This window comes from Erythrolamprus reginae, chromosome 13 (genome assembly GCF_031021105.1).
Source record: "Erythrolamprus reginae isolate rEryReg1 chromosome 13, rEryReg1.hap1, whole genome shotgun sequence".
Taxonomy (NCBI): domain Eukaryota; kingdom Metazoa; phylum Chordata; class Lepidosauria; order Squamata; family Dipsadidae; genus Erythrolamprus; species Erythrolamprus reginae.
The window spans coordinates 10,855,277-10,868,962 of NC_091962.1; positions in this window are offsets into that span (position 1 = coordinate 10,855,277).

Below are 13,686 nucleotides of genomic sequence, written 5' to 3' on the forward strand. Positions count from 1 at the left end.
TTCAAAACTTCGGTTTCGCTGAAGAAATTTATTAGGACAGGAGAGTATCATTTAAAAAGGGGGGAGAGACAAAACCCCAAATTCAAGATCTCGGCGCCCAATTGAGACTGAAAGAGAAGGAAAGGAAATTGAACCCAACATTTCTTCATATCTATCTATCTATCTATCTATCTATCTATCTATCTATCTATCTATCTATCTATCTATCTATCTATCTACAGTATCTATCTGTCTGTCTGTCTGTCTGTCTGTCTGTCTATCTTATCTCTCTCTCTCTCTCCTCTCCTCTGCTCTCTCTCTATCATCTATCTATCATCTATCTATCTATCTATCTATCTATCTATCTATCTATCAATCATCTATCTATCTATCAATCAATCATCTATCTATCTATCTATCTATCTATCATCTATCTATCATCTATCTATCATCTATCTATCTACCTATCTATCTCTACTATCTATCTATCTATCTATCTATCTATCTCTACTATCTATCTATCTATCTATCTATCTATCTATCTCTACTTACTATCTATCTATCTCTACTTACTATCTATCCATCTATCTATCTATCTATCTATCTATCTATCTTCTCTCTCTCTCTCTTCTCTGCTCTCTCTCTATCATCTATCTATCATCTATCTATATCTATCTATCAATCAATCAATCATCTATCTATCTATCAATCATCTATCTATCTATCTGTCTATCTCTACTTACTTACTATCTATCTATCTATCTTATCTATCTATCTATCTATCTCTACTTACTATCTATCTATCTATCTATCTATCTATCTATCTATCTATCTATCTCTGCTTACTATTTATTTATCTTTCTATCTATCTATCTATCTATCTATCTATCAATCAATCAATCAATCAATCAATCATCTATCTATCTATCTATCTATCTATCTCTACTTACTATCTATCTATCATCTATCTATCAATCAATCAATCAATTATCTATCTATCTATCTATCATCTGTCTGTCTGTCTGTCTATCTATCTATCAATCAATCAATCAATCATCTATCTATCTATCTCTACTTACTATCTATCTATCTATCTATCTATCTATCTATCTATCTATCTATCTCTACTTACTATCTATCTATCTATCTCTACTTACTATCTATCAATCATCTATCTATCTATCTATCTATCTATCTATCTATCTATTTCTACTTACTATCTATCTATCATCTATCTATCTATCTATCTATCAATCAATCATCTATCTATATATCTATCATCTATCTCTCTATCTATCAATCAATCAATCAATCAATCATCTATCTCTCTATCTCTACTTACTTACTATCTATCTATCTATCTCTCTCTCTCTACTTACTATCTATCTATCTATCTCTCTCATTCTACTTACTATCTATCTATCTATCTATCTATCTATCTATCTATCTATCTATCTATCTATCTATCTATCTATCTATCTCATGAGTTCTGTCCATTTCCTCACAAAACAGTATTTTGCATAGTATCTCTTCTGCAGTGGGAGCCCAAAATTTCTGTCGACGCTAAGCGAGGCATTCTAAAAGAGAGTCCAACCCCTCCCAATTTTGCCACCTTGTATTGGCAGTTCTGTGTTAGCAAAAATTCCAGAAGAGAAGGATTTAGGGTAGTGATTTTTGACAGTCTCAAAATGGGTGAACAGTGCAGTCAGGCAGTAGGGAAAGCAAGTAGGATGCTTGGCTGCATAGCTAGAGGTATAACAAGCAGGAAGAGGGAGATTGTGATCCCTCTGTATAGAGCGCTGGTGAGACCCCACTTGGAATAATACTGTGTCCAGTTCTGGAGACCTCACCTACAAAAAGAGATGGATCAAATTGAACAGGTCCAAAGACGGGCTACAAGAATGGTGGAAGGTCTTAAGCATAAAACGTATCAGGAAAGACTCCATGAACTCAATCTGTAGAGTCTGGAGGACAGAAGGGAAAGTGGGGGATATGATCGAAACATTTAAATATGTGAAAGGGTTAAATAAGGTTCAGAAGTGTTTTTACTAGAAAATGAACACAAGAACAAGGGGGCACAATCTGAGGTCAATTGGGGGAAAGATCAGAAGCCACGTGAGAAAATATTATTTGACTGAAAGAGGAGTAGATGCTTGGAACAATACGTGGTTGGTAAATCCACAGGAACTGAATGTAAACATGCCTGGGATAAACATATATCCATCCTAAGATAAAATACAGGAAACAGTATAAGGGCAGATGAGATGGACCATGAGGTCTTCTTCTGCCATCAATCTTCTATGTTTCTAATAACAGAGTTACTGGATAATTCTGTTTGTTGGATAGGTTGCAATAATAATAGTAGTAGTAATAATAATAATAATAATAATAATAATAATAATAATAATAATACTGTTTATGTATGGTATGTTGTGTGCATGTTTTTTTTAATTATGGGTTTTTAGTTTTTATGATTAGATTTGTATTATATATTGTATTTCTATTACAGCTGTGAGCCACCCAGAGTCTACGGAGAGGGGCGGCATACAAATTTAATAAATAAATAAGTAAATAAGTAAATAAGTTAATAAATTAATAAGTAAATAAGTAAATAAGTAAATAAGTAAATAAATCAATAAATCAATAAATCAATAAATCAATAAATCAATAAATCAATAAATCAATAAATCAACAAATCAACAAATCAACAAATCAACAAATCAATAAATCAATAAATCAATAAATTAATAAATTAATAAATTAATAAATTAATAAATTAATAAATTAATAAATTAATAAATTAATAAATTAATAAATTAATAAATTAATAAATTAATAAATTAATAAATTAATAATAATAATAATAATAATAATAATAATAATTTATTAGATTTGTATGCCACCCCTCTCCGAAGACTCGTGAGCCTAGAACATTGTCCCCTTCATAAGTCTGAGTCAATTGCCAAAGGTCTGAATTTTGATCAGGTGGGTAAACGCTGGGGATGCTCATAAGTATGAAAAAATGGTCATGTCATTTTTGGGGGGGGGAGGGGGTTTGCCAGTTGTAACTTTGAGCAGTCGCTAAACAGACTGTTGTAAGTCAAGGGAGACCTTATAATAGAAACATAGAAGATTGATGGCAGAAAAAGTCCTGCAGCAAAGGACAGCAGCAATTTGCTGAACAAACGTGGTAAAAAGACTTTTTTTTTAAATTCAATTTTTTTAAAAAAAATTAAAATTGAACTTTAAAAAAAAAATCAAATCAAGTCCCGCTCCCTTAACAAATCCCCTTTGCTTATGGAGACTCTTGAAACGTTGCTATGATTTAAAAACAGTGACGACCAGGAATCGATGAATAAATGTTCCTGGCATCCTAGATATCATTTTTTTTTTCAACTCCTACTCTCAAAACGATGCTACATAGAGCACTGCTCACCAGAACAACTAGACACAAGAACGGGTTTTTCCGGAACGCCATCATTCTGCGAAACAAATAATTCCCTCAACACTGACAAACTGCTTACTAAGTCTGCATTACTATTACTCTTAATCTACTCATCCTTCCTATCACTCATCTCCTCCCACGTACAGTATGGCTGTAACTTGTTGCTTGTATCCTTATGATTTACATTAATATTGATTATTTCCCGATTGTTTATTTGTGCCCTATGACAATTGTTGTTGCACATCATGGTTCTTGACAAATGTATCTTGTTGCTTATGTACACTGAGAGCATCTGCACCAAAGACAAATTCCTTGTGTGTCCAATCACACTTGGCCAATAAACTATTCTGCTCTGTTCTCTGTTCTATTCTATTCCATTCCATTCAATTTTCTTTTCCATTCTTCTTATTCTATTCTATTCTCTATTATTCTCTATTCTCTATTATTCTCTATTCTCTATTATTCTCTATTCTCTATTATTCTCTATTCTCTATTATTCTCTATTCTCTATTATTCTCTATTCTCTATTATTCTCTATTCTATATTATTCTCTATTCTCTATTATTCTCTATTCTCTATTATTCTCTATTCTCTATTATTCTCTATTCTCTATTCTCTATTATTCTCTATTATTCTCTATTATTCTCTATTTATTCTCTATTCTCTATTATTCTCTATTCTCTATTATTCTCTATTCTCTATTATTCTCTATTCTCTATTATTCTCTATTCTCTATTATTCTCTATTCTCTATTATTCTCTATTCTCTATTATTCTCTATTCTCTATTATTCTCTATTCTCTATTATTCTCTATTCTCTATTATTCTCTATTCTCTATTATTCTCTATTCTATATTATTCTCTATTCTCTATTATTCTCTATTCTCTATTATTCTCTATTCTCTATTCTCTATTATTCTCTATTATTCTCTATTATTCTCTATTTATTCTCTATTCTCTGTTATTCTCTATTCTCTATTATTCTCTATTCTCTATTCTTCTCTATTCTCTATTCTTCTCTATTCTCTATTCTTCTCTATTCTCTATTCTTCTCTATTCTCTATTATTCTCTATTCTCTATTATTCTCTATTCTCTATTATTCTCTATTCTCTATTCTCCATACCATTTTCTATTCTATTCTATTCCATTATTCATTCTATTCTATTCTATTCTATTCTCTAGTCTAGTCTAGTCTAGTCTAGTCCAGCCCAGTTCAGTCCAATCCAGTCTATATTCCATTGTGGCAAAACATTGACACTTTATGCTGAAAATCAACCCAAAATCCAATCCATATTTCACAGCTCAGAAGTAGCACGGCTCCTTCAATGCCAATCTTAACATTTCTCCAGAGGGTCTCAAAACCAAGTATTAAGTCACACCACATCCTAAACTATGATGCTTTTTTGGCCCTGTTTACAAAAAAAAAATAAAAAATTGCAATGTCCCGTCTCCCCTTCCTACAATTTACCTCAGCAGCTGTTTCCACCAATCTTTGCACAATCTTTATGGCGAAACATGGATTTCTTCAACTGGGAGTTTAAGTAATGAGTAATGTGGGCCCTGTTTCTCCATATTTTCTACCCAGAGGTCAGGCACAGCTCCCAAAACAGCGCTTTGACGTGTTAAGATCTTATCCGAACCAGATAAGCTAGCCTTAAGCCCATTCTTCTCCCCTGGTTTTATTTTTTTATTTTATTTTTTTGAAAACTCCAATTTTAATTTTATTCACAAGGTGAAAATACAAAATCCAAATTGTGTGTGGAATCAACAGAGGCAAAACAAAACGAGACCAAAACATTGAAAGAAATCTGAATTTGAAAGAAGATGACAAAAACACATTTAAAAATGTATTTATTTATTAAATACTATACATTTATTAAATTATTATTATTATTATTTATTGGATTTGTATGCCGCCCCTATCCGCAGACTCGGGGCGGCTAGCAACAGTGGTAAAACAACATGAACAATCCAATTAATAAAAACAACTAACCCCCCCCCCCTTCTTATAAAAACCCAAACATACACACAAACATACCATGCATAACTTGTAATAGCCTAGGGGGAAAGGATGCCTGGCGACAAAGGTGGGTCTTAAGTAATTTGCGAAAGACAAGGAGGGTGGGGGCCGTTTTAATCTCTGGGGGGAGTTGGTTCCAGAGGTCGGGGCCGCCACAGAGAAGGCTCTTCCCCTGGGGCCCGCCAAATGACATTGTTTGGTCGACGGGACCCAGAGAAGGCCAACTCTGTGGGGCCTTATCGGCCGCTGGGATTCATGCGGTAGAAGGCGGTTCCGGATGTATATGCATATAAATTAAATTAAGATAAATAAAACAAATATTTAAGGGAGTATTGGGGGGGGATTTCCTCGGAATCAAACTTAGTTGGATGTTTTTGCTACAGGCCGCTTTGCAATCTGGTCTGGAGAGATCTCTGGGTGGTCTCCTTTCCTGGTGATTCATCCAGTTCCAAATTCTTTGCTCGGCGTGTTTTAAGATCGGAGAAGTTCAGTGGGCTTTGAAGGATCTGGAAACGAAGGTCGTCCAAGCATGGTGGGCCTGGAGGAAACCCTCCACCCTGGAATTAGGCTTCCTATTTCCATGACGCAATTACCGCAATAAATTTATTACCGTAATAAATTTCTGTTTCTGGATTAAGGTGTTGTCCTTTGGAGCTCTCCTTGGTCCTGAAGTGGCCACTTCACACTGATCAAACCTGTGGCTTTGGTCGGCTGCCAACAGATCAGGCCTCTACACAAACACACAAACACACACACATGGACACACACACACACACACATGGACACACACACACACATGGACAAGCAAACACACAAATACACATCTCTGAAATGGACCAAACTTGTCGAGATGGACAAACTGATTTCTTGGAGTCAAGAATTTATTGGTTGTCCAGAATATCCCTCAGGGACTTTTGTGTGTGTGTGTGTGTGTGTGTAAAACATCAGGGCAGGCAATAAATTTGTGGTTTATGGCTTTGATGGAGAGATTGTAGAACGAATTGAGCTGAGGTCATTTCTGAGTAAGAGTTTACAAGAACTTTGGTGGTGTAACTTCTGCCAAGAGTATTCAAAGCTAATTTTTAAATATCTTTTTCTTTAGTTTTCTACTTTCTTCTTTTTTTGTTGTTATTGCGACTTTAGCCTTTCCTTTCTCTTTCCTTTTTCCTTCCTTCTTTTCATTTATCTCCCTTTCCTTTCTCCTTCCTTCCTACCTCCTTCCCTCCTTCCCTTTTTCCTTCCCCTCCTTTCCTTTCTGTCTCTTTTTCCTTCCTGTTTTTCCTCCCTCTCTTTCCTTTCTCCTCCCTCCCTCCCTCTCTTCCTTTCCTTTCTCCTTCTTTCCTTCTTTCCTTTCCCTTTTCTTTCCTTTCTCCTCCTTCCCTCTCTTCCTTTCCTTTCTCCTTCTTTCCTTCTTTCCTTTCCCTTTTCTTTCCTTTTCTCCTCCCTCCCTCTCTTCCTTTCCTTTCTTCTTCTTTCCTTTCCCTTTCCTTTCCTTTCTCCTCCTTCCCTCTCTTCCTTTCCTTTCTTCTTCTTTCCTTCTTTCCTTTCCCTTTTCTTTCCTTTTCTCCTCCCTCCCTCTCTTCCTTTCCTTTCTTCTTCTTTCCTTCTTTCCTTTCCCTTTTCTTTCCTTTTCTCCTCTCTCCCTTTCCTTTCTTCTTCTTTCCTTCTTTCCTTTCCCTTTTCTTTCCTTTTCTCCTCCCTCCCTCTCTTCCTTTCCTTTCTTCTTCTTTCCTTCTTTCCTTTCCCTTTTCTTTCCTTTTCTCCTCTCTCCCTCTCTTCCTTTCCTTTCTCCTTCTTTCCTTCTTTCCTTTCCCTTTTCTTTCCTTTTCTCCTCCCTCCCTCTCTTCCTTTCCTTTCTCCTTCTTTCCTTCTTTCCTTTCCCTTTTCTTTCCTTTCTCCTCCTTCCCTCTCTTCCTTTCCTTTCTCCTTCTTTCCTTCTTTCCTTTCCCTTTTCTTTCCTTTTCTCCTCCCTCCCTCTCTTCCTTTCCTTTCTTCTTCTTTCCTTTCCCTTTCCTTTCCTTTCTCCTCCTTCCCTCTCTTCCTTTCCTTTCTTCTTCTTTCCTTCTTTCCTTTCCCTTTTCTTTCCTTTTCTCCTCCCTCCCTCTCTTCCTTTCCTTTCTTCTTCTTTCCTTCTTTCCTTTCCCTTTTCTTTCCTTTTCTCCTCTCTCCCTTTCCTTTCTTCTTCTTTCCTTCTTTCCTTTCCCTTTTCTTTCCTTTTCTCCTCCCTCCCTCTCTTCCTTTCCTTTCTTCTTCTTTCCTTCTTTCCTTTCCCTTTCCTTTCCTTTTCTCCTCTCTCCCTCTCTTCCTTTCCTTTCTTCTTCTTTCCTTCTTTCCTTTCCCTTTTCTTTCCTTTTCTCCTCTCTCCCTCTCTTCCTTTCCTTTCTTCTTCTTTCCTTCTTTCCTTTCCCTTTTCTTTCCTTTTCTCCTCTCTCCCTTTCCTTTCTTCTTCTTTCCTTCTTTCCTTTCCCTTTTCTTTCCTTTTCTCCTCCCTCCCTCTCTTCCTTTCCTTTCTTCTTCTTTCCTTCTTTCCTTTCCCTTTTCCTTCCTTTTCTCCTCTCTCCCTTTCCTTTCTTCTTCTTTCCTTCTTTCCTTTCCCTTTTCTTTCCTTTTCTCCTCCTTCCCTCTCTTCCTTTCCTTTCTCCTTCTTATCTTTTCTTCCTATCTGCCTTTTCTTCATTCCCCCTCCGCCTCTCCCCCTTTATTTTTTAAATAAAATTTATTTTTTTTAAATTACAAAACAACACAAACATACATCAACCAACACACATGAACACATCAACATATATTCACTTTTTACAGCAGTTTTTTCACAATATTTATTCTCTTACTTACATTTTCTCTGTTTAAACTTCTCTGGTTATCTTTTTATTTTTTTTATTCACACATTTCTATCTTTATTTCTTTACTTTGTTTACTTATAAAACTATTATGTTTTACACACACAGTTTCTTATTTCGCCTTTCATCGTTGAGCCTTATTCTCTATTTTCTAATCTCTAACCAATTGTATAATTTGTCCCAGATTAAATAATATTCCATCTCTTCTTTTTCTTTTATCTCTTTTATTCATTTGTCCATCTCAGCTCAGTCAAGAATTTTCCCTATCAATTTTTCTTCAGACAGTGTTTTATCATTTTTTCCATTTTGGGGGGCATATACTATTATCTTGTGGTTGTAATTATATGTAGAAGTAGAGATTGTATTTCCTTGGTATAGTTTCTGTTTAATAGTCCCGATAAATATATCTCCGGCCTCAGATCTATATATTGTTCTGTTATTTCTTCCAACCTTTTCCTGATTTTAATCCAAACTTTTTTAGCTTCAGGACATGTCCACCATAAAGGATGATATGTACCGTATGTTATTTATTTATTTATTTATTTACTTACTTACTTACTTACTTACTTACTTACTTGCTTGCTTATTTATTTATTTATTTATTTACTTACTTACTTACTTACTTATTTATTATATTTGTCAAACAAGTATATAGTTATAGTTTGTATTAACATAACAAAGTATAAAGTATACTTTATAGTAGAAAGTATATTGTGAGCTGCCCCGAGTCTGCGGAGAGGGGCGGCATACAAATCTAATTAATAATAATAATAATAATAATAGTAATAATAATAATAATAATAATGAAGTGATAAAAAGGATAATAGGACAGAAGAACACCAACATATTGGTCCCTTTATTTGCAACATAAGTCATTTTATTTTATTTTTATTGTTAAATTTGTATTTGGACAGGGACTCACTGCTCACAGTCACTCATGCCCTCATCACCTCGAGGTTCGATTACTGCAACGCTCTCTACATGGGGCTACCTTTGAAAAGTGTTCGGAAACTTCAGATCGTGCAGAACGCGGCCGCGAGAGCCATCGTAGGGCTTTCTAGATTTGCCCATGTTTCTGCAACACTCCGTGGCCTGCACTGGCTGCCGATCGGTTTCCAGTCACAATTCAAAGTGTTGGTCATGACCTTTAAAGCCCTACATGGCATTGGGCCAGAATACATCCGGAACCGCCTTCTACCGCACGCATCCCAGCGACCGATAAGGTCCCACAGAGTTGGCCTTCTCCGGGTCCCGTCGACCAAACAATGTCGTTTGGCGGGCCCCAGGGGAAGAGCCTTCACTGTGGCGGCCCCGGCCCTCTGGAACCAACTCCCCCCAGAGATTAGAACGACCCCCACCCTCCTTGTCTTTCACAAATTACTTAAGACCCACCTTTGTCGCCAGGCATGGGGGAGTTAAGTTATCCTTTCCCCCCTAGGCTATTACAAGTTATGCATGGTATGTTTGTGTGTATGTTTGGTTTTTTATAATAAGGGTTTTTTAGTTGTTTTTATTAATTGGATTGTTCATGTTGTTTTACCACTGTTGTTAGCCGCCCCGAGTCTGCAGAGAGGGGCGGCATACAAATCCAATAAATAATAATAATAATAATAATAATAATAATAATAATAATAATGCTCCTGAAAGTAAACGACACAGAAAAGACAGGAGCCAGAAGAGAGAGGGGAGTCAGTTACACCAAAGTCCATTTTTTTCCTTTCACCCAATTTTTTTCTCGCCCAAGAAATATAGTTGTTTTTTTTAAAGGGGGTTAGAAATGCATAAATAAAACATCTTTACTTTAAATGGAGAAATGTCCAAAGAGGGAAGCTGAGTTTGCCTGTGGAGCAACCGAGCCCTCTTGCAATGAGAAAGAAGGACATAATGTGGTGGGAAATGAAATCCACTTCCTTAAAAGATACTTGGATACTTGAGAAATTTTTTCCACTCCTAGATCTTTACAGGCCACAGAAAGACAAGAGCAGGCTTGCTAGTTGGATTTAAAAAATAAAATTAAATTTCCCAGCTCACTGGCCTGAATATAATAATAATAATAATAATAATAATAATAATAATAATAATAATAATAATAATATTTCAGTACAACACAGCAAACGAGATCACTATGCTGGATTTCGTATTTCATCACCAGTCGGGGGCTTCCCAAGCACCTAGGACTGCGTGATGTAGCGGCGAATTATGTGTGCCGATCCCGGTAAAGTGGCCCTTTGCAATTGACAGATGGAGATTTTGTCAATTCCGATGGTTTTCAAATGTCCGCTGAGATCCTTTGGCACTGCGCCCAGCGTGGCAAGGACCACTGGGACCACTTTCACGGGCTTATGCCAGAGTCGTTGCAGCTCGATTTTCAGATCTTCGTATTTCACTCATTTCTCTAGCTGCTTCTCCTCAATTCTGCTGTCTCCTGGGATTGCGATGTCGATGATCCATACTTTCTTTTTCTCCACGATCACAATGTCTGGTGTGTTATGCTTCAGAATTCGGTCAGTCCCAGGGCAGCGTACTAGGTCCTACTCTTTTCATTCTCTACATCAATGATCTCTGAGATCATATCGCAAGCAACTGTGTTCTTTTTGCTGACGATGTAAAACTTTTCAACACCACTGACAACACATTTACTCTCCAAAAAGGCCTTGACTTTGTCTCAGATTGGTCTAACACCTGGCAACTTCAAATATCAACCAACATATGCTGTACCCTCCACATCGGCAAAAAGAATCCAAACCTCATATATAAACTGAATAAACAAATTCTCACAGCCAACCCACACTCAGTAAAAGACCTTGGAAAACTAATATCAAATGACCTAAGTGCTAAAGGCCACTGCAACAACATTGCCAAAAAGACTTCTAGAATTATTAACCTGATCCTACGTAGCTTCTGCTCCGACAATCTCACACTAGTCACAAGAGCCTACAAAACTTTTGCCAGACCCATCCTTGAATACAGCTCATCTGTCTGTAACCCATACCACATCTTGGACATCAACACCCTTGAAAACGTCCAAAGATATTTCACCAGAAGAGCCCTTCACACCTCCACTCAAAACAAAATACCCTACGAAACTAGATTTGCAATCCTAGGTCTTGAAAGCTTAGAACTACGACGCCTTAAACATGATCTAAGCAGTGTTCCCTCTAATTTATTTTTGGGGTGGGCGGAAAAGTATAGTGTCTGAGCGGCAGTCCCTTCGGGACTGGGCAGCACAGAAATATTAAATAAATAAACAAACAAACAGACAGACAAATAAATAAATAAAAAACCCACCCTGTTTTGCCTCAGAGAATTTCAAAATAAAATACTGTACTGTGTGTCTATAACAGTGAGCTCATAATAGGGCAACTCTATCAATATCAAAATGCCACTTAAATAGTTGAGCTAGTTTCAAACTAGATTTTGATTTTCTTTCTCTCTTCCTTACTCCCATTCTTTTTCTTTCTCTTTTCCTTCCTCTCTTTTTTCTATCTGTTTCTCTCTCTTCCTCTCTTCCTCTCTCTCTCCTTCCCTCTCACTCTTTCCCTCTCGGCTTCTGGGCAGGTTTGGAAAACTCTGAGTTGATGATGATTTTTAAGTGAGCGATTGCTCACTGCTCAGCTTAGAGGGAACTATGGATCTAAGTATTGCCCACAAGATCATACGCTGCAATGTCCTACTTGTTAGCAACTACTTCAGCTTCAACTACAACAACACAAGAGCACGCAACAGATTCAAACTTCATATTAACCACTCCAAACTTGACTGTAAAAAATATGACTTTAGCAATCGAGTTGTCGAAGCGTGGAACGCATTACCTGACTCCGTAGTGTCAACCCCTAACCCCCAACATTTTACCCTTAGACTCTCCATGGTTGACCTCTCCAGGTTCCTAAGAGGTCAGTAAGGGGCGTGCGTCAACACATTAGTATGTCTTCCGTCCCCTGTCCAATTGTCTCTCCTTATCTCATTTATCTTTTCTTCCATACCTATATCTTTCCCTCTATTCCTCATTGACATATTTTATTTTATTTATATTCTCATATCTTCTCTATTCTTTCTCTGATATATTTTACTACGTGTATATTCTCTATATCAGGGGTCCCCAACCACCGGGCCACGGACCAGTACCGGGCCGTGGGGCATGTTGCACCGGGCCGTGGAGTCAGCAGCTGCCAGTCCTCCTGCCGCCGCCCCCTCCCTCCAGTGCTTCATCTCCCGCTGGGAAAGAGGCCTCGGGAGGCAGGTTCTGCCGGCCACAGGGCGATGGACGGGACAGAGGGGCGGGAAGGACCGGGAGGCTCAAGCCTCTTTTGGCTTCTGCTGTGGCACGCCTTTGCGTTTTTGGCTGGGGGGGGGAGGCAGGAGGGCCGGCCTGACCCCCTCCCTCCAGCGCTTCACCTGCCACCGGGCAAGAGGGTTTGGGAGGCAGGTTCTGCCGGCCACAGGGCGATGGCGGGAAAGAGGGGCGGGAAGGACCAGCACCCCCATGCTTAATCCCGCCCCCAACCACACCCCTTTCCGCCCCCACCGGGCCATAGAAAAATTGCCTTGCTGAAACTGGTCCCTGGTGGAAAAAACGTTGGGGACCACTGCTCTATATAACCTACAATGTGTATTGGGCAAAATAAATAAAGAATCCTGAATGTTGCAGAAGTGCTCGTTGCTTCAACATTCCACTAGAGGGCGGCCTTACACAAGCCACCTCCCATGCAATCATTTATTAACGAGAAATTTGGATTTTAAAAAATATGAAATAGGCAAAAATTAGGGTCTCCATCCGAAGAGAAGAAGGGAAAAGAAAACCCTCCAAGTTAATAAATAAATAAATAAAATTTCCTGCCAGGTACCTATGAAGTTGGTTCAAAACTGGTGGAAAAAAATTGGACCCACCCCAATAGAGCATATACAGAGTGCTTTCATCACCCCATGGCAGACAGAAATCGGGGCTCCAAACCCTGCACCCCTTCGCTTTCATACTATTTGCCCCCCGCCCCCCACCAACTTTGCAAATGGTTGCTCTCGGGTTTTCAATTCCCGGCACCCCCCCAATCCCATTGCAAAAATATCCTTTTGGGATCTCCTAGTGGTCTCCCATCCCTGGGAGGAGGATGAAGGGCTTAATTTCTCCAGGTCAGCCCAAGAAGGGTACAAAAGCAGTGTTTGTTCTTTTCCTCCCTCTGGTTTTATATACACTGCTCAAAAAAAAAAAAAGGAACACTTAAACAACACAATATAACTTCAAGTCAATCAAACTTCGGTGAAATCAAACTGTCCACTTAGGAAGCAACACTGATTGACAGTCAATTTCACCAGCTGTTGTGCAAATGGAATAGTTGTGCAAATGAAATATTCAATGAGAATATTTCATTCATTCAGATCTAGGATGTGTTATTTGATTGTATATACTG